The following is a 24,721-nucleotide window of genomic DNA, read 5'->3' as shown; positions in this document are numbered from 1 at the left end:
GAGAGTCTAGAAAGAGTTCGATTTCAGAGGGGAGGATCAGGGCAGGCTCCCTGGAGGAGGAAGTTTTGAATATGTATGTCAAAGGGTGGGTGAAATCCAGACCAGGCAGATGGGTTAGGGAAAGTGAGGGCATGCCAGGTGGAGGGCCGTACGCATGCACAAGTGTGAGGTCGGAATGATGGGGGCGAGGGTTTGGACCAAGGGGGCTGGGGCTGGGGCTGGGGTGCCAAGAACCAAAGAGCCACGATAAGGCCTGTCTGGGGCCCGGCCAGACTGGGGAGTAGTGCATGTGAAGAGGAATGGGGAGCCCTAGAGGGTTTTAGGCAGGGGAGTGATGTGGAGTCCATAGCAGGGCAGGGTGACTGGCAGGGAGGTGGGGAGGATGCCAGGCAACCGTTCATGACAAGCCTCAACCCTGAGCCTCAAGGAGGCAGACAAGGCTGAGCTTCTCTTTCCAGATTGTTTGTGGGTGCAAAAAGGCAGCTAAGAGCCGGGCGCGGTGGCTCACGCCTGTAATTTCAGCGCTTTGGGAGGCTGAAGCAGGTGGATCATGAGGTCAAGAGATCAGGATCAGCCTGGCCAACATGGTAAAACCCTGTCTCCACTAAAAATACAAAAATTAACCAGGCGTGGTGGCATGTGCCTGTAGACCCAGCTACTTGGGAGGCTGAGGCAGGAGAATCTCTTGAACCCAGGAGGTGGAGGTTGCAGTGAGCCGAGATCGCTCACTGGGCTGCACTCCAGCCTGGGCAACAGAGAGAGACTCTGTCTCAGAAAAAAAAAGGGCAGCAAAGAATGTGGGTCCCTCATCCTTCTGCCCATGGTCTAGGGTCCTTCACCTCACTGCAGTGGAGCCATCATAGTCAATATTAAAGAACAAGTCACCCTCGTTCCGTCGCTTTGGAATACCTGGCCTTACACGGAGGGCTTCGGGGATTTCTGCTCATTCATTCTTCCCGCCAGCCACATGAGGGAGGTGCTATGTCCATTTTACAGAGGACACTGAGTCCCAGAGAGGCTAAGCAGCTTGCCCCAGATTACACAGCCAAGAAGGGGCACAGCAGGATTCAAACTGGAAGTCCGCGCTCCAGCCGCTGCGCTGTCATAACACTCACGTGTTCCCACCGAGTCTGGCTCCAGTGTTTCCAGTACCATATCATCCCCATTTACTAGATGGGGAAACCGAGGCTCTGGGAGATAGAGTCACTTGCATGAGGCCATACAGCAGCAATGGTCAAAGTAAAGATTTGATTCCCTGGGTCCAGTTGTCTCTGGAGCCTGCTCTCCTCCCACCAAAAGCCACAGCTGCTGACCCTCTTGGGCATCTGTTTCCTCATCTGATGAATGGGAGTGATGGTGATGCCTGCCTGGCAGGGTCCACAGAGGATCCCGGCGGGTGCATGTCACTTACCCAGCTCAGTGCCTGGCACTCCATGGATGCTTTAAACATAACGGCTGTGTTGATTTGCATAATGGATTTATGACGGGCACTTAGGGTAGTGCCCTGCACATAGTAGATGCTCAAGAAACACTAGAAGCAGTTATTATAGGATCTACCACATGGGACAGCCCAGTATTCCCTCAAACCTGCTTCCTTCCCAAATTGCCTTCCATTTATTTCTCCCTTCATCCAACACACTGGCCTTAGGGTCCAGGTTAGGATTTGGAGGGTTGGGGGGCTTAGGTTACAATTTGGGGTGATTTGGCCCCTCCCACCCATCAGTCAGCATGATGCTGAGAGCACTGGATGATGAGACCAGAATTCTAGGTCCGCGCCCCAGACCCACTGTGTGATCTCTGGCAACCGCCTTCCCCTCTCTGGGCCTTGGTTTCTCCTTTCATCTGCAGAGCCTGGGCCAGGCTGCCCTGGGAGATGTCAGCCCTGAAAGGGGCTGGGGGCGGTTCCTGTGTCCCCTTGGCCACCAGCCTCCATCTCCCGCCTCCTGAGCTGCAGGCCCGCCTGGCTCAGCTGTGACGACGAACCAGCCAATCTGTTTACTGAACTGCTGACCCCTTCCGGGAACTCGGCCCAAGCTTCCCAGAACTCGGGTATCAATGACCCGGAGCCACATGACGGAGCATGACACAGCACTTTTGGGCACAAGGCAGGGCCCAGAGGGGTGCGTAGGGGGCCGCAGCCCAGCCCCCAAGCCCGGCCAGCGGGTGAGTCACCCCGGGCCCCTGAAGCTTCCGGATCCCAGCCACTCTGCTGTGCTCCCCGCCCCCAGGATATCCCTACTTGTCAGGGCTGCCCTGGTACCCCTGAACCTTTGCCCCAGGGACTTAGCTGTGGTCTTGGGTGATCAGGGCAGCCATCTGGGATTACAGAGGGGGAGAGCGAGGCCGGAGGACGGCAGTGAATGAACAGTGAGCTGAGTAAGCGTCCACTGTGTGGGAGGCACTGGGGAAATGGCGCGTTCGTCTCACAGCATTGCAACCCAGGGGCATAGTTTAATCCCCATATGATAGCTGGGGGAACTGAGGCTCAGAGTGGGAATGAATTCTGCCAAAGGCATGCAATGAGGGCACACTCTGTGTGACTGAGATGATTTCCTCTTTTCCCACAGCAGCTGACAAGGGAGGTGCCATGTGGACTGTTTCACAAATGGAGAAACTGAGGCACAAAGGGGCTGAGTCACCTGCCTAAGGCACTGAGCAGTCTGGCTCCAGGACCTGTGCTCTGAACCAGCACGTGGCACATAGCTGGCACCCACATGGTCTCCATGCCCTGCCGTGGGTGAGGCCAATGCTGGCTATGGTGTCAGGGGGGAACCGGGTTCTAATGCCGACTTCGCCTTTCTCAGGCTGCACAGCCTGGGCCACGTGGCTGCAACCTACTGTGCCTCAGTTTCCTCACCTGTGCAGGGTGATTGTGGTCATCCTGACCTTGCCGAACTGCTGTGAGGGCTGTGAATGTGGGGTGTTTAAACTGCACCCGGACATGCAGAAGGCACTCCATGAGCCCTGACTTTCACTGGCCCAGGCCTCTGAATCCATGTCAGGTCAGCCTCTGGGCCCCACATCTGCCTCCTTCACCCTTTGCCACCCCAGGGCAAGGTGAGGGCGGTGGTTTTTATGGGGCTGGGAACCAGACAGGCTCTGGGGCTCAGAGGGGGTGCCTGCTGCTGGCAAAGGTGGGGCCTCCTGGTTCCCAGTCCCTGATTTTGGGCTGGGGGCCGGAGGTGGGCAAGGGCGGGGCAGCACTTTGATGCTCTTCCTTTCATTCCACCTCCATTGCTTGATCACCTACTGTATGCCAGACTCCAGGACACAGAAATGAACAAGGTCTCTGCCCTCACTGTGGTGGAGGAGATGAACATCGGTGAGCAAACACTTGAAGAGACGAGAGGATTTCACTGGGGAGAAGAGCCGTGATGGGAGTCAGCAGGGTGTTTGGGAGCTGGGTGGGTCAAGAGAGGGCTTTTCTGAGGCAGCGATGTGGAGCAGATGCCTGAAGGAGAAGAACTGGACCTGGGGAAGAGATTTCCAGCAGAAGGAAGCAGCACTGCATGTGCAAAGGCCCTGTGGTGGGAACAGGTTTGGGAGTTCCAGGAAAGGCAAGGAGGCTAAAGAGGAGTGAGGAGGGGACAGCAGCAGGAGGTGGTGCTGGAGGGCCAGCAGGGCTTCGTGGGCTGAGTGAGCAGGTGCGGCTGGGACTTGGGCAGGAGCTGACATGAGAGACGGTAAGACTGCCTGAGATGGCATTCAGAGCTTCCCCATCTCACAGATGAGCTCACTGAGGCCCGGGCCAGATTCCCCCAGAAGGTCAGCAGCTGGACAGCCATTAGAATCGAGGGAGTTCAGCTCCCCAATCCAGCACACCTCCCCTGGAGAAGCCAGAACACGGGCCGCGGAGGAGTGGGCCCCGCGTTCACCCTCCAGCACCGGGAGCTGTAGGCTGTGGGGCCACCTGGATGGCTCCCCGGCAGAGGAGGTGCCCTCCAAGCTGAGGTTGGGCAGGACTGGGAGAGCTTTCTAGTAGGGGCAGCAGCACACGGGGAGGCCCTGGGACAGTGGTGAGAGCCAGGCGTGCCTGGGAAATTCACCCCTGCATGGGAGTCAGGAGAGTGGCGGGGTGAGGGGTAGTATTGTCAGGGTCTCCCTCTCAGAAGGCCTTGGGGCCAAGGGGAAGAGCTGGAATTTCCTTCCACCGTGTGCAGGCAGACCCCAGCCTGGATCCCAGGACTGCCGGGAGAGGGAGAGAGGCGTGTGTCTGCCTGACGTGGCCCACAGTCCGGGGTGGGGGCAGTCTGCAGGGGAAGAAGGTGGAGGAGCAGAGCTCCCATCCTAGTTCCAATCTCAGTGCTGTGACACACTTACTGTGTGGCCTGGGCAAGTCACTGCACCTCTCTGAGCCTCCGTATCCTCATCCATAAATACCACCTGGAAGGACATCCTCAGAACTCAGTGAGATCGTTCGCTCGTTCATCCGCTCATTTATTCCTTCGATTTTTTTTTTTTTTTTTAGCACCTTCGATATGCCAGGCCCTGGACTGGGTGCTGGGGACACAGCAGTGACAAAAACCCCTGCCCTTGTGGAACTGATGGAAGAGGTAGTGTAAAGCAGTGAGTGGTTAAGAACACAGACACTGGAGCCAGGGGGCCTGGGTTAACTCCTGACCCACTCCTTATTTTCTGTGTGGCTTTGGGTGAGACGCTTTACCTCTCTGAGCCTTACCTGTAAAATGCCACCTCATAGGATTGCTGAAAGGACAAATGAGTTTACATGTATATATATGTGTATATATACATACATATATATATATATATATAAAATGTGTTTAGCACACAGCCTGGTACACAGTGGGTGCTCAGTTGCTGTTCTAAAACAGAAGAGGGGTGAGTGGATGAGACAGTGTCTGATAGTGGGAAATAAAAGTGGCCAGCTCTTAGCACCAAGTGGGCATGCAGTAGGAGCTTAATATGTGTTTCTCCTCCTTTGTCTCCTGAGTCCATCTTGAACCTCAGCCTATAGGGGCCTTTCGGGCCTGAGGTTTGGAATCTGTGTGGAAGGTGGGAAGTCATCTTTGCTGATCCAGAGACCTAGAGCTGAGCTTTGGAGTCCGGAAGGGCAGAGACGCCACTCCCTGGCCCCTGTCCCCAGCATCACGTACAGCCTGGGTGGCTGGGGCAAGCTGGGGCTTGCCCGGTGGGTCCCCAGTAATGACACTCATTCACAGGTGTCTGGCAGCGGGGGGAGGCAAAGGCCCCAGGGGCCACGTTCACATGGCGCCCAGCCAGCCCACTCCAGGCCCTTCCTCATCCTTTATGAGTCTGGTGCCCAGGGCAGGCAGTCAAGTGGGGGAGAGGAGCTGGCAAAGGGCCAGCTGGCACCCAGTGAAAGGAGGGAAAGTTGAGAGGTCTGGGTGCCCAGCACTGGCGTGGCGGCCAGGGCAGGTGGGCACGAGGGGGCGCGTGTGTGTGTGCACCTGTGTATGTGTCAGTGTTTTCTGGGGGTGTGTGCAGTGAATCTGTGTCCAGGTCTATGCATCCCCCTGGCTTGTATGTGGAGATGAGAGAGTCTATGCAGGTCAAGCACTGGGGGTCCCCTAGGTGGGTGCAAAATCTCCCATGCCCGTTTCATTTGTTTTTTTTTTTTTTTTGGGGTGATGGAGTTTCACTCTTTTTGCCCAGGCTGGGGGACAATGGCGCAATCTAGGCTCACCAAAACCTCCGCCTCCCAGGTTCAAGCAATTCTCCTGCCTCAGCCTCCCAAGTAGCTGGGATTACAGGCATGCACCACCATGCAAGGCTAATTTTGTATTTTTAATAGAGACGGGTTTCTCCATGTTGGTCAGGCTGGTCTTGAACTTCCGACCTCAGGTGATCTGCCTGCCTCAGCCTCCCAAAGTGCTGGGATTACAGGTGGGAGCCACCGCGCCCGGCCTCATTTGTTCTTTAACCTACACTGTGAAGTGGGTGCCAGGCTGGGTCTGGCCTGGGCCTGGTGACATCAGAGCCAGCCCCTGGGCAGCCTTAGACTCTGCTGCCTAAGAGCTCCAAATCTAGGGAGAGACACACACCAGGCAGAGGATCAGGACATCCCAGTGAAGACTTTGATGGAGAAAAATAAGGCAGGGGTTGACAGAGAGTGACAGGGCGGGGTCAGAGGCCTCGCTGGAAGGCGAGCCTGGCCAGAGACCGGGAGAGGAGTTGCCATGGCAGGTCTGCAGGAAGAGAGTTCTAGGCAGGAGGAAAGGCAAGTGGGAAGCCCTCGAGGCCGGGCTCAGCTTGGCCTGTGGAGGACTGAGTGAGGAGGGGACTGGGGACCAGGGCAGGTCCAGAGCTCATGGTCAGAATCAGAAGCCTGCATCTTCTGGGAAGCTTGGCACGCGGTAGGCACATGGATGGGGCTCCACCGGGGTGAATGGGTTTGATGAGAGTGGGGACCGGGCCCCCTGGGTGTGGGAACGATTGGCTTTCAGAGCTACAGACAGGAACGTGGGCTGCTCAATTGTGTTTGAACCTATTCTCCTGGGTTCAAACCCCTCTTGGATCTGGAACCTGTTATTAAGCCGGCTGCGCCCTGGGGCACCGGCCTTTATCCCCAGACAGGGCCTGGGCCTCCTGCCCCGAGGTTGGCCCTGGCTCCCAAGATGGGGGTGGACGGGTGATACTGGTGAACCCCATGCCCGCCCCACTTCTGCCAGGCCAAGTCTGCTTCTGAGAGCTGGAAGGAGATGGTGGAGCCACGAGCATCTCCCCGTTTACAGATGGGGAAACTGAGGCCCAGAGAAGGGATGGGCAAGTCCCGGGGTCTTGTGGCAGGGCGCTGGGGGCAGCACCCAGAAAGCCTCTGTCACAGCTCACACCTCTTCCCACTTCCTTCCCGCCCACAGCTGGCTCCTCCCAGCGTGGCTCTGGCAGGGGAGCAGCTGCTGTCTGGGCAGGGCAGGAGGAAGAGCTGGGTCCGGTTTAAGAAGCCTCTCTTAATTGGATACTATCGGAAGAACTGTTAACATTGTGAATTTCCATCACCAGATGTGCAGATAGACCTGGATAACAGCCCTTCATCTGCTTAGAGAATTACAGCGGCTCGGGCGGTTGGGAGACCACTTGCCTTCTAGCTCTGTGATTCCACAGGACCTCAGAACAATCCTCTGCTCAAGCCTCAGTTTTCCCAACTGTAAAATTGTTTTTTGTAATAATCAGAGTGACCTTGTTAAAAGGACAGCTTTGTTGATAAAACTCCCCTGCATTTTCCCAGCCCTGCCTTGGCTATCCGGTGCTGAGAGACAGCTCCAGCCTCACCCTGGTCCCCGGGGCCTTCCCTCCCACCCCCTGATTCTCCCCTTCCTCTCCCTGCTGCAGCCACAGACTTCCTCTCTGTTGTTCCTCTCCTGCCTCACGGCGTTTGCGGATGCTGTGAGCATTGGATACACAGCAAGGCCTTTCCATAATTTCAATCTCCCACCAGTCCTATCAGGTAAATAGGAGATCCATTTCACAGATGAGGAAACTGAGTCTCAGAGAGATGAGTTAAAGACACACAGCTTTTTGTGAATCCACAGGAGCCAGGATTTGAGCTCAGACTGTCTGGAATCTAACACCACTGTCTTTTCTTCATTCCTCATGTGAGCCGTTTTCATTTTCAAAACTTTGCTCAGCAGTTGCCTTCTCCAGGAAGCCTTCCCTGACCACCCTCTCCATCCACCTCCAGGACCTTCCTGAGTTTCCCCATTGCTGCACTGCTCACACTGCCCTTAATCATCTCTTTTTTCCTCAACAGCTTTACTGGGGTGTAACAAACATGTTGTAAACCACACATACCCCAGTGTTCGTGTGGCTGAGTTTGGACATATGCACGCACTCCCCAACCACCAGCACAATCAAGGTGGCAGACGTATTCATCGTCCCCAGGGGTGTCCTCGTGTCCTGTTGCCCTTCATTCCTCTCGGATCCCTAGCCACACTCCCATCGCCTGCCAACTCTGCCAACTGTGGCTGATCTGCTTTCTGTGGCCGTGGATTAGTTTGTGTTCTCTAGAATTTTCTATAAGTGGAATCATGCGGTGTATTATTTATTGGGCTTCTTTTCCTCAACATCACGATTTTGAGAGTCACCCACGTTCCTGAGACCATTGTCTTTTTTTATGTATCTGCCCTGTCCCCCTCAGACTGTGAGCTCCATGGGGTGGGGACTTTGTCATATTTACCTCTGTGTCCCCAGCACTCAGCACAGGGCTGGGCACACAGAAAGTGCCTAATAAGTGTTGACTGACTGGAAGGAGGATGAGGACCTGCCCCAAAAGCAGGCACATTTGCATGGCAGTGAGGAGCCCAAAGCCTGATTAAGAGAACGCAGCCCCGGGAGTCATCTGGAGGCCTCGTGGCCCCATCAGATAAGCATATCCGCTCATCCCTGTGGCTGTCTCTGTGCAGCAGAGATCTGGATTGCACAAGGGCTGGGCCTGGGCTGAGGCGGCACTAGTGGTCCCTTTATCTTGCGTGGGTATTCGGCTCTGTGTTCCAGAACTGCACAGCCCACGCCTCCTGGCAGGCGGAGGCCTGGGCTCCGGCAGCGGGTGGGCAGGTGGGCGGCAGGAAGGAGAAGTGGCCGCCCAGCCCTCCCCAAACCAGTCGGACTCCTTTGCAGAGATTTCCGCAGGCGCTTTGGGAGCTGGGTAAGGGAGAGTGGGAGGCCAAGGAAAAGCGGGAGGAGGGGAGGAACCATTTAATGAGCAAGTATTATAGGGAATTTCCAGTTCATGCCCCATCAGGTTGGGCAGGAACACAGTGGGATTACTCAGGTGGTGTCCAGATACCAGCCTCTACCTTGAAGGCTCGGTGTGGCCCAGACGCCTCTAGGTCTTCATCGCTGGCTAGAAACCCAACTAGCCAGGGTGAGAAAGTGGCGGTGAGCTACATCCTGAGACAAAGCCTGCAACCAAAGCCGAGACTAAGCATGCAATTCCTGCATCAGTCTTTGCTGAGGTGATCTTATTGCCCATTTTCCAGACAGAAAAACTGAGGCTGGGAGTTGCGGCATTGGCTGAGGTCACACAGGGGTTAGTGGGGAGTAGAAAGAGCTTAAAAGCCAAGGACCATTTTGGAGTGACTCCTTCCATGAGGGCCACATTCTTTTGATAAACACTTATTGAGCACCTACTGTATGCTATGCACTGTGCTTAGCTCTGCAGGTAAAAACCCCCATATATTGTACATTGCATCTTATCTACAGATGAACAAAATTTTTGAGGTCAGAGATGTTTTGTGGAACTTTGTTTGTATGTTTTCTTGTTTGTGGAAAGAAGAAGTTTGGACCACACTAGCATTTCCCAAAAGGGAATCAGGGGGACACAGAATCTCTGGGATATTAACAGGAGTGACAAGGGGGAAAGTGTTCCATAATCCACTGGGTTTGGGAATTACTGGGTTAACATTTGCCACAGCTGTTCTCAGTCTCTGATGCTCCAAAGAGCTCAATGAGCATCCAGGTGGTTAGGTTCTGTGAGTTCCCCTCTGGGAGATCTAAGGGAGTTTGTTCACTGTTTTCCTGACTTTATGAGTCCTGATTGGATGCTGCCTCCTTCAAGGAGCCTTTTCTAAGTCCCCAGAAGGACCTGCATCCCCTCCTCTGAAGGCTCCCTTTGACCTCTGAATATTTTCCACCTTGGATTGTAACTGTTTCCATCACTTGATTGTGAGCTTCTCGAAGGGCAGGGCCAGCTGTGATTCACTTCTTGGTTCTGGTATAGAGAACAGAATGGGTGGATGGAGCATTTAATGGGTGCAAGGATGAGTGATGACTTGACGGGTGGGCGGATAGTCAAATGGATGTGGATGATTTCATGGTTGAATACTGTGAATTGTTGGAGGAATGAATAAATATATAATTAAATGAGTTAATTAACAAATAAAATGATGGATGACTTAATAGATGGCTAGATGGATACACAGATAAAGGGATAAATCGGTAGATGGACTGGTGATTCCATGAACAATGGATGGGTATACAGATGGACAAATGGTTGGGTGGATAGATGAATGAGTGAGTGGACAGATGAATGGGTAAACGGATGGATGAATGGATGGGAGGGTGGGTGGATAGGAGAATGGATGGGTAGATAAATGAATGTATTGATGGGTAAGAGGTTGAATAATAGACTAGATGGATGGGTAGATGGATGGATGGATGGATGGGAGAATGGGTGTGTAGATGAATGAATTGGTGGGTTAGAGGCTGGATAAGAGAATAGATGAGTGAGTGGGTGGGGGGGTGAACAGGAGAATGGGTATGTAGATAAATGAATGGATTGGGGGGTGGGAGGGTGGATAAGAGAATAGATGGATGTGTAGGTGGATGGATGGATGGATGGAGGATGGATGGATGGAGGATGGATGGGTGGGTGGGTGGTTAGATCAATTGGTGGATGAGTAGGCGAGTGGGTGGATGAGTGGATAGGAAATGGATGTATGAGTGCATGGATGGGTGGATGAGAGAATTAATGGATGGATAGGTGAGTTGGATGGATATACAGGTGAATGCAGCCTATGTCACAAGATCTGAACTGAGGTCAGAAGGCAGGGAAATTCCTGTGTTCCTCCCTGATGCAGCAGTATCAAGTTTTTGAAGTTTGAAAGCTTAGTGAAAGCTTTGAGTCGTATCTCCAGAAAATTGCACGTAGACACAAAATATTAGGAACTTCATGGGAGTGGCGGTCATGGAGCCTAAAAGCCACCTACAGATCCTAGGTGAGGAGTCCCAGTGCAGTGCTATGCACTGAGTTTTACTCTCTGAGCCCTGATCTTGGAGAGGAACCCAGGCCCAGTGGAGCGAAGGCAGCCGAGACGGAGCCAGGTAGTTTCTCAAAGGAGAAGACACTGTGTATTCAGTCGTTCATTGCACAACATTGCTGTGACTTTTCTGGATGCCTGGGAGAAAATACCTGGGGGAAGATAAAGGCGCCTCTCATAAGTGACAAGTGTTTGGAGCTAGAAGTCCGATTGCATTTTTAATCTCATCTACTATGTACTGGCTGGGTGACTCTGGGAAACTTACTTCACCCATCTGGGCCTTCTCTTCTTCATGTATGAAATAGGGACAGCAATAATCCCTACCCTATTGCATTGTGAATTTGTAAACAGGTGTGTAAAACATGTAGCCCAGTGCTCAGTGCATAGCAAATGCTCAACAAATAAAGAAGAGATTCTCCTGCCTCAGCGTCCTGAGTAGCTGGGATTACAGTGCGTGCCGCCACAGCCCAGCTAACTTTTGTATCGTTAGTAGAAACAGAGTTTCTTCTTCTTACATGACTACTGTCTTGCATTGGGCCTATGCAAGATGCTGCCGAGCCTGAGGTATCCAAGGCATCATCTTAGCCTTTAAAGTGTCCTCAGTCCATCAGGGAACACAGACAAGTAAGCAGAGGATTCCATTCACACACGGTGTTGGGGCTGAGATGGGGGATCCCAAGACCTCATATTCAGGGTTGTCTGATCCTCAGCATTCATTCCTATTAATCTCTTTCTAGCTAAAGGCTGCAGAGACTGGAAGGCTACATGCCACATTTCCCAGCCTCCTTTGCAGCAGGGTCTCTGTACGCCCAGCAGGTCCTGCCAGGCAGATGCCTTCCTGTGAGTCAGGAAGTGGGGGCTGCGTTGTTTGTGCCCGGGCTCTCTTTCTGCTGGTGAGCATGGTCATGGGCTGGATTTTCTTGCAGTAACACTGGCATCTGGTTACCACTCTTGGGGAGTCTAGAGGTAGGGGTGGTGGTGGTGGCTTCCTCATCTCCAGATCGCTGGTGCTGTGATGTGTTCTCGAGGTCTCTGGCTCCCCTGTGGCCTCCTGATTCCCCACCATCTTGAGTGGCTGACAGCCCCCTGAAGGCCCAGTTCTTCTGTGTGGTGCTGGTGCCTCTCCAGACTTCTAGCAATGTTGTGAATGCTCAATTCCCTGTGTTCAATCCTTTCTGCCTAAAATGCCTGCAAGGAATGCTGTCTCTGACATCCAAAACAAACACCAAATCCGGAAGGGTTTCTGGTTCCCAGAATGACTGTAGTTTGACTCATACGTGGTGGGAGGCGGGAAGCACTGTAGGACCTCAGCAGGTTCCTACACCAGACTGAGGGGGTCAGGGAAGGTTTATGAAGCCCATGACATGTAAACTGAGTCCTGAAGGGCATACATGGGGTAGTCAGACAAAGAGTTGGCACACTAGGCAGAAGGAACAGCCTGTGCATGGCCAGGCGCCGTGGCTCACACTTGTAATTCCAGCACTTTGGGAGGCAGAGACAGGTGAATCACCTGAGGTCATGAGTTTGAGACCAGCCTGGCCAACATGGCAAAAGCCCGTCTCTACTAAAAGTACAAAAATTACCTGGGCTGTGGTGGTGCGTGCCTATAATCCCAGCTACTCGAGAGGCTGAGGCAGGAGAATCTCTTGAACACAGGAGGCAGAGGTTGCAGTGAGCCAAGATCGCTCTGCCTCTGACATTAACGGCATGATATAGTAGATGTCTTTCAGTCCCCTTCAGGAGGCTGGATTTGGAGAAGAGGAAGTATCATTGCAGGGAGGTGGCAAGGAACTGCAGCCACCTGGGTGGGAGGTGATAAGACTGACCTGGCATGGCAGCCTCAGAGGAGGGGAGGGTGCATGGATGTCAGGGACGCTGAGGACGAGAATCCCAGGCTTTGGTGACCAATTGGGTTGGACGCGTGGCGGTGGGAGGCGTTATAGATGATGCGCATGTTTCTGGCTTTGGACACCGAACAGTTGTGCAGCCTTCCATAAGAGGGGAGACAGGCAGAGAGCGACAGTTTGGGGGAAGTTGCTGAACTTGCTTTGGGCACACTGATTTGGAGGATGCCTGGGGGCCATCCAGGGGGAGGCATCTGGGGAGTGTACAGACATGTGGTCAGAGGCTGAGACAATAGATTGGATGTGGACAAGCCACGACTTTGGGGAAAATTAGTTAAATAGTCATTCTACAAATAGCACAGGAGTGCCTGAGACACACTCAATCGGTTCATGTCTGAGTTCCTGGCAGTTGGCCAGGGGCCCGGCTGCTTGTTAAAAAGCCAGGAGGAAGCGCTGGAGACAAGACTTGGAGGGTGGGCTGGGTTCTACCAGGAAGGGATGGGACGAGGGCCCAGTGGTCAAGTGTGTGAGGCTGGGTTGAAGCCCAGCGCCTGCGTGTTCATGGCAGGGACCTGATCAGACACTCCCTCCATAAGCCTGCTTCCTCATCTGAAAATTGGTCATAAGGGACATGGTGCTGGTGGAAGCAGGTAGCTTGGAGCATGGAGCAGGGCTTTTGGGGGACAACCTGGGGCACAAAGAGTCACCCATTTCCTGGTGTGGCAGAGCCACGGGCGATGGGGAGAAATTAGGATCTGCCTGAAAAACACATCCACAGCTGTGTCCCATGTGAGAAAGGAGACCTCGGTCCCGCTCAGGCTCCCTTTCACCCCCCCAGCCTGCTGGAGCTGGTGGGTGGGAGAATCATCCCTGTGGAGTGGAGGAGGGGACCAGATGACAGGAAACTTCTCCACGTCCCTTGGAGCTGCTGGAGCTGGGTCCTGGCCACCGTCCCTACAGCCAACAGAGGCTGTAAACTGGAGGCCTCAGGGGTGCAATCTGGCCCCCAAGCCTGTGTGACTTTCTTCCATCCACACAGAATTTTTAAAAGAATGAAGCCAATATTTAAGAATCTGTGGCTACGACATAAAAACCTGTGCTGTGACTCCCTCTGGAAAATCAGGGCGTGGAGCATCTGATCATATTGAGCCCTGTTCTCTTAGGGACCACCACCAGCCGGAGCTGAGAGGTGACTGTCTTCAGACAAGGCATGTGCCCCAGTCCCCACCACTCCCTCTTGTCTCTCTGACACTGAAGCCAAGGAACAGTGGCTATTTATTATCTTACCCCAGCCCACTGTACTCATTTTAAATTCCTGCCTGGTCCCTGGTGACATTGAGTTTTCAATCTCAGAGCCGGTTTCTTTTTCCTCTATAACCACCAAGACTGGCCTCAGTTTTAGCCCTGAATCTGCTCCCTCAGGACGCCAGTCTCTGAGCTCCTCAGGGTCATGGTTCACCTTTCCCTCTGCCCCACAAGGCCCAGCACCACCCTCAGGGGATAAAGATGGGCTGAGACTTGGCTGGTGTTGGTGGTGGGGGGGTGGGGTGGGGGGGGCGGATGGGCCTGTGGGAGGCAGACCCACATCTGCTTCAAGATGTGTCAGCTGGGCCTGGTCACACTCTCTGTGGTTCATCCCTGAGGCATGTGGAACCAGGCGCTGTGCTCGTGGCCCAGCCGGGATGGTGGGCGGGGCCAGGCCCGGGACATGGTGTATGTCAAGGCCACGCACAGCAGGCCTGATGTTCCAGCCTCAGACACATTGGTTGGAAAGAGGAAAGGAGGAGGGAGAGGCAGAGCTGCTTTAACAGAAAGCATCCAGAATACAGAGGCAGAGAGAGCCGAACTCACACCCTAAGTTGCTGTGTGACCTTGGGCAAGTCAACTTACCTCTCTGAGCCTCTAGCTTAAGATGGAACCAAGGACAGACCCCAGCTTGCAGCCTTGTGGGCTGATTCAGTGGTACAGTGGCTGATGTGGGGCCTGAACCCCAGAGGGGCAGCCTGGAATAGAGACCAAAATCACAGACTTTGGGGCTAGACGAGCTTGCCACTTGTGAGCTGGGTGACCCTGGGCAGGTCACTTCTCCAACTGCATCCCCGAGGGAAGGTCCTCACCAAGTTATTCTGCCAAAAAAAAGAATCCATTCACTGAGTAAATATTTATTGGGCACTTCCTGTGGGTCAGGCACTGGGGACATGGCAGGACATAGGACAGCCAAAGGTCTCTGCCCCTGTGGACTTCACACTTGCAGAGGCAGTGGGCAATACACAAGATAAATATGTTGCTTATTGCATTTGAGAGGATCTGTGCTAGGGAGAGAAGTGAAGCAGGAAAAGGAGATGGATTTCAATGGGCGGGACAGGGACAGCCTTGGTGAGCAGGTGACAGCTGACAATGTTCTATAGGCGGTGAGGAGGGAGCCTTGGGGAGAAGAGAGTGTTCCAGGCAGTGGGAACGGTGCACACAGGCCCTGACGGGGGGCTGTGCTGGTTGTGTTTGGGATGCAGCAAAGACCCGTGTGTGGACAGGAGGAGTGAGGGAGGGAGGGCCGAGGGGCCGTGGGGGACGGAGCCTGCAGGGTCACATGGGCTGTCTAAGGCCTTCGGCCTTTTCCCTGCAGGAGATGGGAGTCATGGAGTGTTCTGAGCAAAGGAGGGACATGGTCTGGCTTGAGTTTTCATAGATCCCTCTGGCTGCGGGTGGAGAATGGACTGGAGGGGCCAGGACAGAAGCAGGGTGATAGTGGGGAGGGACGGCGATAGTCCACCCTCTGTTTAGCTATCCTGGGCCTTCCCTGCTCTAAAGCCTTCCTGACTTCCCCTCGCCTCTGGACAAAGCCCAAACTCCTGAGCATGACATTCAAGGCATCCTTACCTGACTCTAACTGCTCCCCACCCCGGCCCCTCACTCTCTCCACTGCAGCCCAGTTAGATATTCTTCCTTCCCTGCTCCACATGCTATCCACTTTGCCTGTGCTGTTTCCTCTGCCAGGAATGCCCTTCCTGTCCCGCTTTGCGACCCAGCTCATGTGAGGCCCAGTCCCACCGAGCTAGGAGATAGAAAGCCAGGAGGAGAAGAAAGCCCGTTCCTGGGGAGGGTCAGGGAGGGCCAGATCTCAGCCCCCCCTCTTCCTCCTGAAATTCATCTTCCAGGGACTCCAAAACTGAGGGCAGGCTCAGGAGCTGGGAATGGGGCTGGCTGTAGCCCATATGACCATGCTGTGTGACCTTGGGCAAGTCACACACCCTCTCTGGGCCTTGACTTTTCTGCTCTGGAAAATGGGGAGGATCCTGGAGGTCTTCACGGTGGTTCTGTGCACTCAAGGCTGTGGCAGCCATGGGGGTGACAGCATCCTGGGGAAGATATAACTGCACTTTTTTGTCCAGCCATGCCATGCCAGCTCAGGGCAGCCCTGAGCCGATGCCAGGGGTAGCTTGTGGGAGGAATGCCCTCTGAAGCCCGGGGCATCTCCAGTTCAGTCACCTCTGAGTGACCTGAGCACCTATAGCATGTCCAGTTCAGCACTGTGCTTGGCCAGGGACAGAGGCCAGATGGCCTGGGTTCAAATCCCAGCTTTGCCAACACTTCCTAGCTGTGTGATCTGGGCAAGTAATGTAACCCAGCTGGGCCTTGGTTTCTCACCTGTGACATGGGGAGAGTAAGGGTGCTCTCTCTCCTCCTGGGGGGCTCAGAGGAGCTGGTGCACTCCTGTAAATACCACGCTCAGCACTCGGAGGAAGTGGCTGATCCGGCCAACTAGCGTTACTGTCATCACCACTGTCATTTCCCGGCTCTGTGGCCTCAGGCATCAATTGCCTCCCTGTGCCTCATTTTCCTCCTTGTGAGATGGGGTCATTGTCCCACCTGCGAAGAGTTGCCATGAGGATTGAGCCTGACGCATGTAAATGAGCCTGGAGCAGAGTAGGCACTCTGTGACGTTTGCTGTTGGTTGGTTTGAGACAGGGTCTCACTCTGTCACCCAAGCTGCAGCGCAGTGGCACGATCTCGGCTCACTGCAACCTCTGTCTCCCAGGTTCAAGTGATTCTTCCACCTCAGCCTCTCAGGTAGCTGGGATTACAGGTGTGCACCACCACGCCCGGCTAATTTTTGTATTTTTAGTAGAGACAGGGTTTCACCATGTTGGCCAGGCTGGTCGCAGACGCCTGACCTCAAGTGATCCATCTGCCTCGGCCTCCCAAAGTGCTGGGATTACAGGCGTGAGCCACCGTGCCTGGCCTCACTCTGTGATTTCTTAAGAAAATCATTTCAATTGCAGAATTTATTTGATTCACTACCGTAAATCATAACTGATCTATGACTAGTTCCTATGAAATCCTTTGTTGTTCCTCTAGTCAAACAAATGCTCATTTGGTTTAATCTGACTTAACAAATTAAGCAGATGAGGAAGAAAATTCCAGGCCTCGGGACATTCACTGCAGCCCATCCAGGCACCGAGAGACACATGCCCTTCTAATGAAGAGTGGAGGAAGATCAACATGATCCTTATTTACAAGTCATTATGACTGTGCAGCTGGGTGACCTTGGGCAAGTCCCTTCCCTTCTCAGACCCTCAGTGTCTTCTTTGCTAAAATAAGTGTGCAAGCTTCCTACCTGCCCTGTCTCCCAGGATTATGGTTTGGCTCCAACACATCACGGCTGTCATTTACTAAGTCCTTCCTGGATGCAAAGTGGCGTTTGTCCTCTCCCTCTCCCTGAACACCCCGCCCCCTTCCAAGAGGGAAGGCTGCACGCTGCTCATTTTCAGGACAGGACAGTGAGGCTGGGGAGGTGGTGGAGGATGCTGCCCAGGGAGAGGAGGAAGTGGGGGGCTGGGGCTGGCTGGGCTGACGCAGCCGTGATGTCAGAGGCCGGCCACAGGCAGCCGGCCCAGTGCTAACTGTGCGCTCTCTGCTGGTCTGGCCTGGCGCCTGCCCCCTCCTCCCCCGCCACCCCCCTTAACCCCTTCCCAGCCTCCTCTTCCCAGACGGCCAGCCCCCAGGCCCAGCCTTGCCCACAAGATTCCCAGATTTCACAACTGGGGCTGGCGCTGAATCATGTACAGTAAGTCCGGGGAGAGAAACTCCCGGCTGCTTGGCGTCCCCAGGACAGGACAGCTGCCAGGCCTGCCCTCCCTCCCAGGGGCCCACCAGCAGCCCGGGATCATCCGCTCTGGGCCCCTGACCAGCTAGGGGGTGATGGGCGGGACACACAACCTCTCTTGGCTGTGCCAGGAATCAAGGGACTGTGCGATTTCCAGGGAACCTTCAGGCTCTGGAGGGACGGAGGCAGACCAGGGTGTTGGGGGAGGGGGTCAAAGTGGCCTTGTATTCAACTACAGCCTGCCACCAAATTGCTAGAGACCTGGAGCGGTCCCTAAGTGTAACTCTAAGTTACAGTTTCCTTATCTGGAAAGTGGGGCTGATCACAGCTCTGAGCTCGCAGGTCACTGGGAGGCCTCTGAGATGATCTGTGTACGGTGCTCACTGCAGGAAGCGCCCAATAAATATTATTGTTATTGTTGTGACGTTGAGCTGCTCATGACATGATTCAAAACCCTGGAGAAATCCCCCAGTTCTGTGAATGACGTCTCCCCTGAAGCACCCACCCCTCCCACTGTGATGCAAATCACATCTTATCTTCTCAAAACTTCTTCGGTACAACAGCAAAAGTTTATCGAGCACCACTGTGTTCCATGCTGCTGCAGGTCTTGGAGATACAGCAGTGAACACAATAGACAGACATCTAAAAGCCCTCTGTTTCACGGAGCCCGTATTGTGGCTGAGGAGAATCAGACATTTGAGATCATTTCAGGGAGTGAGCAGGGCTCCAAAGGAAAGAAAGCAGAAGATGAGATGGAGAGAGGCTGGGAGGTCCCCTCTGAGGGGGAGACGTTTGAACAGAAGCCCCAACAAAGAGGAGAAACCCACGTGCAAAGGCAGGGGTTGGGGCCAGTGCTCCGGGCAGAGGGAGCTGCAGGTGCTAAGGCCGGGCTGTGGGGACCTCTCGTTGATGGCTCAGCAAGGACTGCGTGGCCGGGGCAGAGGGAGTGAGTGAGGGCAGAGGGGCAGGAGGTGAGCTTGGGGGGTACGGGGGGCAGCCCTGGAGCAGCTCTCCTCAGGCCAGCCTCTTCCTGAACGTGGCCACCTGGGACCTGACGCGTACCTGTGCGGGCAGCCACCTGACAAGCGCCTGGCTTCTTCCCACCTGGGGGCCCAAGGCCCTGGAGCTGCCTGCTCACGGTAACAGCCTCATTCCCAGGAACCCCACGGAGGGCCGGGCTCCCCCGGCCCTGCCCTGTGCACAGGCTGTCCCTGGGACTCCCCTTCCCTGCCTCTCAGCCACTCTTCATGCTTGGGCATTTGGGTCTCAGAGTCTCAGCGTGCCCACCTGTGAGATGGGCACCACATTGCCTCCGGGAGGGAGTAAAAAGAGGAAGAGGGCTCTGGCCTTAGTGTCCATCCCCTGAACCCTGGTAGAAGGGAACCATCTGGGGCTCACCGGGGACCAGGCTGTGCGTTCACTGCGGGACAAGAACTCAGACACGTGTGTGCGCATACAGAGTGGGGGAGATGGGGTGGCCTCAAGACCCAGGAGCCACAAGAGAGGGTAAGAGGGAAGGGGTGGGCCTCGAGGGACAGGGGACAGTCAGAGCTGGTTCTGGGGTCCAAGTGGGGATGGGGGCAGGGGGAACAAGGGGGCTACCCTCCCTCCCAGGGGCCCAGTAGCGACCAGGGATCATTTCCTGGGTTGTTTTAAAAATCATTTATTTCTAGAAAAGTCTTTTTAAAAATCATTTATTTCTAGAAAAGTCTTTCATCATTTCCCTTCAGGTCATGGAGGATGAGATGGCTGATGGTGTGGGTAGCTGTGGCCTGACATGTCACTTTTGCTCTCAAACTGAGACAGCAGGGGGACGCGGTGGCCACGAGGCACAGTATCTGGTGTATGTGTAAGAAAGAGCCACAGCGCCCTGGGGAGGGGCCAGAGTCTCAGCCCGCACTGCCGTGGTCCCAATGGGTCTCCCAAAGATCATGTGGGCTGCTAAGAGGTGACCGGGTCATGAGGACTCTGCGCTGATGAATGGATTCGTGTCAGTAACGCAGGAGTGGTTTCGTGATGGACAGAGTGGATTTGTCACGTAAGTGAGTTCAGCCATGCCTTGCTGTCTCACATGCCGCCTCTTGCCATGAGATGCCTTCGCCAGGGAACGACAGCAAGAAGGCCCTCTCTTGAGCGAGCCTCTCAATCTTCAGCTCTCCGGTCTCCAGGACTGTTAGAAATACATCTCTGTTCTTTATAAAATTACCCAGGCTGTGGTATTCTGTTATAGCAACACAAAACAGACCAAGACACCCACTGCATGGATGAAGAAACAGGCCCAAGAGGTGAGGAGCGTTGTCCAGGTCTCCCGGCCAGAGCAGCGGCAGAGATGGGATTTGAACCCTGGGCCTGTGTGGCTTGTGATGACTCCTAGCTTCAGCGCTGCCTGGTGCTGGGGGGCTTGGGGCCAGGACAATGGTCAGATGTTTAAGCACATTGGGCCCTATCCACCTGGAAAGAGGCTGGCCTGGAGTTGAATCAGAACCAGAAGTGACTCAGGCTGGGACCCCTCTGCACTCTCCCCCAGGCCGGGGGTAATTACCTGCTCGGGTTAATAGTGCCCACTTCCTGCCACCTTTCATCAAGGCTCCTGGAGCTGCCAGGCAGTAATTAACCTTTACAGCACCCTCTGAAGTCAGCACCAGAGGCAGACGTGTGATGATGGGTAGGTAAACTAAGGCAGAATCCATGGCAGCCTGGGAGCCTGTTGCTCCCCCGTGACTCAGCAGTCCATCTCTGCTTTCTTCCCACAGGAAGCCGCAGCTGGCCCAGATGCCCCTCATCTTCAGAGCTGAGCTGCAGGCTGGAGACCTGGAAGGTCCTCACAGCACCTGCTCCCACCCTGGACCCTCACAGAAGCACAGGAACATGGGTTTGGAACTGATGAAAGGGGCTGGAATCCGGCTCTGCTCTGTGAGGCTGGGCAAGTCACTGCTCCTCTCTGGGCTTCAGTTTCCTCCCTGGTAACACAGGATGATTCTACCTGGGGTTTGTTGACCTGCGTCTACCTCTGATTCATCACCTTTCCTTCTTGCTGCAGTCACACTGGCCCCCTGACGGTTCCCTGAACACCGCAGGCCCTTTCCCACCTCAGGGCCTTTGCATGTGCAGTGCCAGCTGCGTGGAATGCCCTTCTTCCAGTCTCCCCATGGCCGGCTCAGTCTCGTCTTTCTTGGTTCAAATGTTACCTCCCCAACCTAGACAGCACCCCTGCCACCTCTTCACCCCCTCTTACTCTTCTTCGAGCCCTTCTGGAGGTATCTTACTATTTATCTTGTTTGTCTCTTTTTCAGTTCCATGAGGAAGGGAATTTTGTCTGTTTCATTCATAATGTGCTCCCAGTCTCAGCACAGTGTCAGACACATACTAGGTGCTTAAGAAGTGATTGCTTCCTCTATCTCTTCTCCTGCTAGCCCCAAGTTCAGCGGCTGGCTGTGTGACTCTGGGGGTTGCTTTTCACCTCTCCGGTTTCCTATTCCCCCTTGTGGACAAAGGATGGCCTGGGCATGAGTTTCTTCAAGGACTCAGGTAGCAATAAAATTCTTGGGACCCCAGCCTCAGAATCTCCCCAAGCAACGGGGTAGAGAGCGAGAAGGCAGGTGAGCAAGGACCAGCCTCCGCCATGCAGCCACTCTCTTTCCTGCTCCTCTGTCCGCCCCCTTTGCCCTGGGTTTGTGGACTTACTCTGGGCAGATCTCCATGACCAACCACCCCCTCCCTTGGCATGTCTGTCAGCACCCTTGGGGGAAAGAATTTGGAAAGGGGAGGGAGAAAAAGAAAGCAGGGTGCGAGGGGATGGTTCCCACACCTGTGTAAATAATTTGTCATCTTAAAATGCTCAAGTATGCTCACCTTTAATGCCTGCTTCTTGGGTTTGTTTTCCTTGGCAAGGCCCCCACGGGAGTGGAATTTCGGCCAAAGGCAGCCCAATTGTCATCTTCTAAGCATATTACCAGGCTGGGGGCCGGGGAGGGCTCTGGCTGATGCTCCACTTCCGTCCCCAGAAGTGCTGGGACGTTCCTGGGATCTAGGGAGCAGCCTCCAGTCCTGGAAGCTGTCCCAGAATTCTGGAATGTTGGAATTGAAACGGTCCCCTGCCCATTTTCCGGAGGAGGAACATGAGACCCAGAGAGGGGAAGGGGTTGGCCTGAGGTCATACAATGTGCAGAGATGAGGCGGGAGAAGGGGTGGGTGTGTGGACAGGTTGGTATCTAGCTCCCATTTTCAGGTAACAGCACCTCAACTTCCTACTGAAGAACCCCCCTCTTCCCTTTTCTCAGTCCCTGAGGCTGCCGGTGCACAGAGGCCTCTGTCTCCAGGGGTGGACATGTGACTGGGTCTTGCTCTAGTGATTGGTCCAGGGGTGGGCACATGACTGAGTCTCCCCAATGAAACTTGATCCTGGGACTTCAGGGCTGCCCATGATTTGTGAAGGAGATGCCATTTTCCATTGAGGGGAGAGTGAGCAAGTCAACACTTAGAGCGAAAAAGGACAAAACAAAGGAAAAGCCTACCTCAGAGGAGGCAGCCCAGAGCTGGACAGGCTTTGAACTCCCGGACCCCACCATACCTGAAACTAGGCACCTTCAGCTTGCTAGTTACCTGAGCCACCACATTTCCCAGTTTTGGCTGAAAACAGTTGGGACTGGCTGTCTGTCCCTTGCATGCAGAAGGTGCTGACTGACCCTGCCCCATGGGAGAAGAGACTCCATAGTGTGTCTAGACACCCCAAAGCAAATGCCCAGCGGGGCTGTCATGTAACAAGGAGAAGAAGGAGGAGGCACCTGGGAGCTGCGCTTAAGAGTTAGTTGGGTGGTTAAGGTGGGAGAAGGGGGTATCTTTAGCAGAGGGAACAGCCAGTGCAGAAGCTGGAGGGGTGACTGGTTAGTGAAGATCGATGATGTGCTGAGCTCGTGTTGGGTGGCAAGGGACACAGACAAAAAGGGCACAGCGGCCCCCAGCCCTCCTCACCTGCTCCAACGCAGTGCAGGCTTGTCTGCTTTCGGAGCCGAGTTTGGACACTTCCGCGTCCTTCCCCCGGCAGAGCGCTGCCAGCACGCTGTCTCAGACTCTCCAGCATCTCCTGGTTTGGTGATTTGCAGTGCACCTTGGGGACCACACAAGATTATTTTATAGGGTGCACAGACAAAGCGTAAAATCACCTCAGGTCACATAGCGAGTTCTTCTCTCTGCAAATTCTTTACAGTCTTTCCTTTATATCCAGAAGAGTCTCTGTTTGGTGCTAACCTGCCTCTAAGACCAAATACTTGCTAATCTTCCTTAGTGACAGAGAGAGCAGGTCTCAGGCTCATTCATGTCTCAGGCTCTCAGTTGTATCCAGCTAGACTTTTTGAAATGCCCCATAGGGCTGCAGCACACATGCTGAAGTGTCCAGCTTGTCCCAGCCCTGTAATCGGCACCCCAGTGAGCAGACTGGAGATCCCCACCCCCACAGCTGCCCTTGCTCTCCTCCATCATGTTCCCGCGAGGGACGCCACGATCCGACTTGTATGACCACGGATCAGTTACACATGTTTTTGAATTTTACATCTGATCTGTTTTCTGTTTCTATATAAGTTTGCCTTTTCTAGAATGCCACATAAGTGAAATTCTACAATGTGTCTCCTCAGTTTGAGTCTGTTTTTTTTTTCCTGCTCAGCATGACGCTTTTGAGATGCATACATGTGGTTGTGTGTATCCGTAGATGGTTCCTTTTTATTGCAGAAGAGTATTCCAGGGTATAGCTGTATCAAAGCTTATTCATCCATTCACCAGCTGAGGGATATTCGGACTGATTCCAGGTTTTAGCCATTATAAATAAGGCCACTAGGCACATTTGCAAACAGGTTTTTATGTGAGCATAAATTTTTGTTTATCTTGGGTTAATTTCTAGGAGTGGAATTGCTAGGACAGGTGGCTAAGTGTATGTTTCACTTTATCAGAAACCGCTGAACTCTTTTCCAAGGTGTCTGTACCATTTTTCATCCCACCAGCAATGTGTGAAAGTGTCAGTTGCTTCCTATTCTCACCAACACTTAGTGTTGTTAGGTTTTTTTGTGTGTATGTGTGTTTTACTTTTAGTCATTCACATAGGTGATAATGGTATCTTATTGTGGTGTGAGTTTGCATTTCCCTAGTGACTGATGATTTTGAACATCTTTGTATGTGTTTCTTTGCCATCTGTGTATTTTCTTTGGTGTAATATCTGTTCAAACTTTATGTCCGTTAAAAAAACCCCAATTGTTTTCTTCTTAATAGATTTGGAGAGTTTGTTGCATATATTCTGGACACGAGTCAACCCTTTGTCAAATATGTGATCTGCAAATATTTTCTCCTGTTCTGCGGCTTGTCTTTTTATTCTTTCAACAGGTAGACGTTAATAACATTGTTTTGTTTTCTTTGTATTTTTCTGGTTGCTTTTGATTTGTGGCATGCGTTCTTTGTTTTTTTCAGTTCTAGTGATAGCACCAAATGTTTCCTTTTAAAATAAATTTATTTAAGTGAAAACGTCAGTAAATTTGAAGAAACACATTAAATAAGGAACAGTAGAAGTGGAGAGTAGACAGCATGAAAACTGTGAAGGCAGTTTCCAATTTGCATAACCAAAGTGTGGGCGGCTCAGATTTGTTCATCAACAGATACTGATGGAGCCCCCACCATCCAGCAGGCTCTGAGCCGGGTGCTGGGGTCACAGCATCGAATGAGACACTTGTTTCTGCTCTTTTAATGATGTTTTTTCTCGAGGGAGCCTCTCTTCATCTTCAAAAGCCAATTTGAAGGACCCTGGCTTTGTCCAGATCTTCCCTGGAATGGTTGTCACAGTGTACTGCAACTTTCCATTTCTGTATCTCTTAGGCAGGCGGCTTGTCGGGCAGCCTCTGGTAGGGTTGCAGAGAGCCTGATGCATAGGTACCTCAAAAAAGAGCCTCTCACAGATTACAAACCATGATGAGATGCTGAATACCAGTTGCTGATTCAACTGGTTGAAATTAGCCAGGTCCACCCTGATGAAGGGGCCTGAAGACCCTCCCTGCTGC

The 24,721-nt window shown here is 53.5% G+C and overlaps 2 long non-coding RNA genes across 3 annotated transcripts; one reads left to right on the top strand and one right to left on the bottom strand.

Annotated features, from left to right (window-relative positions):
- Positions 1–1,968: 1,968 nt before the first annotated feature.
- Positions 1,969–21,211, top strand: LOC108305329. The gene is made up of 4 exons (XR_005200506.1): positions 1,969–2,167; positions 3,642–3,644; positions 19,430–19,873; positions 21,196–21,211. It is a non-coding gene; the product is annotated as an uncharacterized LOC108305329 (long non-coding RNA).
- Positions 8,667–17,480, bottom strand: LOC108305330. Of its 2 annotated transcripts, XR_001825657.2 has the most exons (4): positions 17,196–17,480; positions 14,471–14,706; positions 10,734–10,888; positions 8,667–8,821 (listed from the first exon to the last, which is right to left on the bottom strand). It is a non-coding gene; the product is annotated as an uncharacterized LOC108305330 (long non-coding RNA). The 2 variants fall into 2 exon arrangements; XR_005200507.1 differs by lacking the exon at positions 14,471–14,706.
- Positions 21,212–24,721: the final 3,510 nt, after the last annotated feature.

The sequence above is a fragment of the Cebus imitator genome, unplaced genomic scaffold (genome assembly GCF_001604975.1).
Source record: "Cebus imitator isolate Cc_AM_T3 unplaced genomic scaffold, Cebus_imitator-1.0 Scaffold62, whole genome shotgun sequence".
In the NCBI taxonomy this organism is placed as follows: domain Eukaryota; kingdom Metazoa; phylum Chordata; class Mammalia; order Primates; family Cebidae; genus Cebus; species Cebus imitator.
The sequence above is the reverse complement of the archived record's forward strand: the minus strand, read 5'-3'. Positions and strand labels throughout refer to the sequence as shown.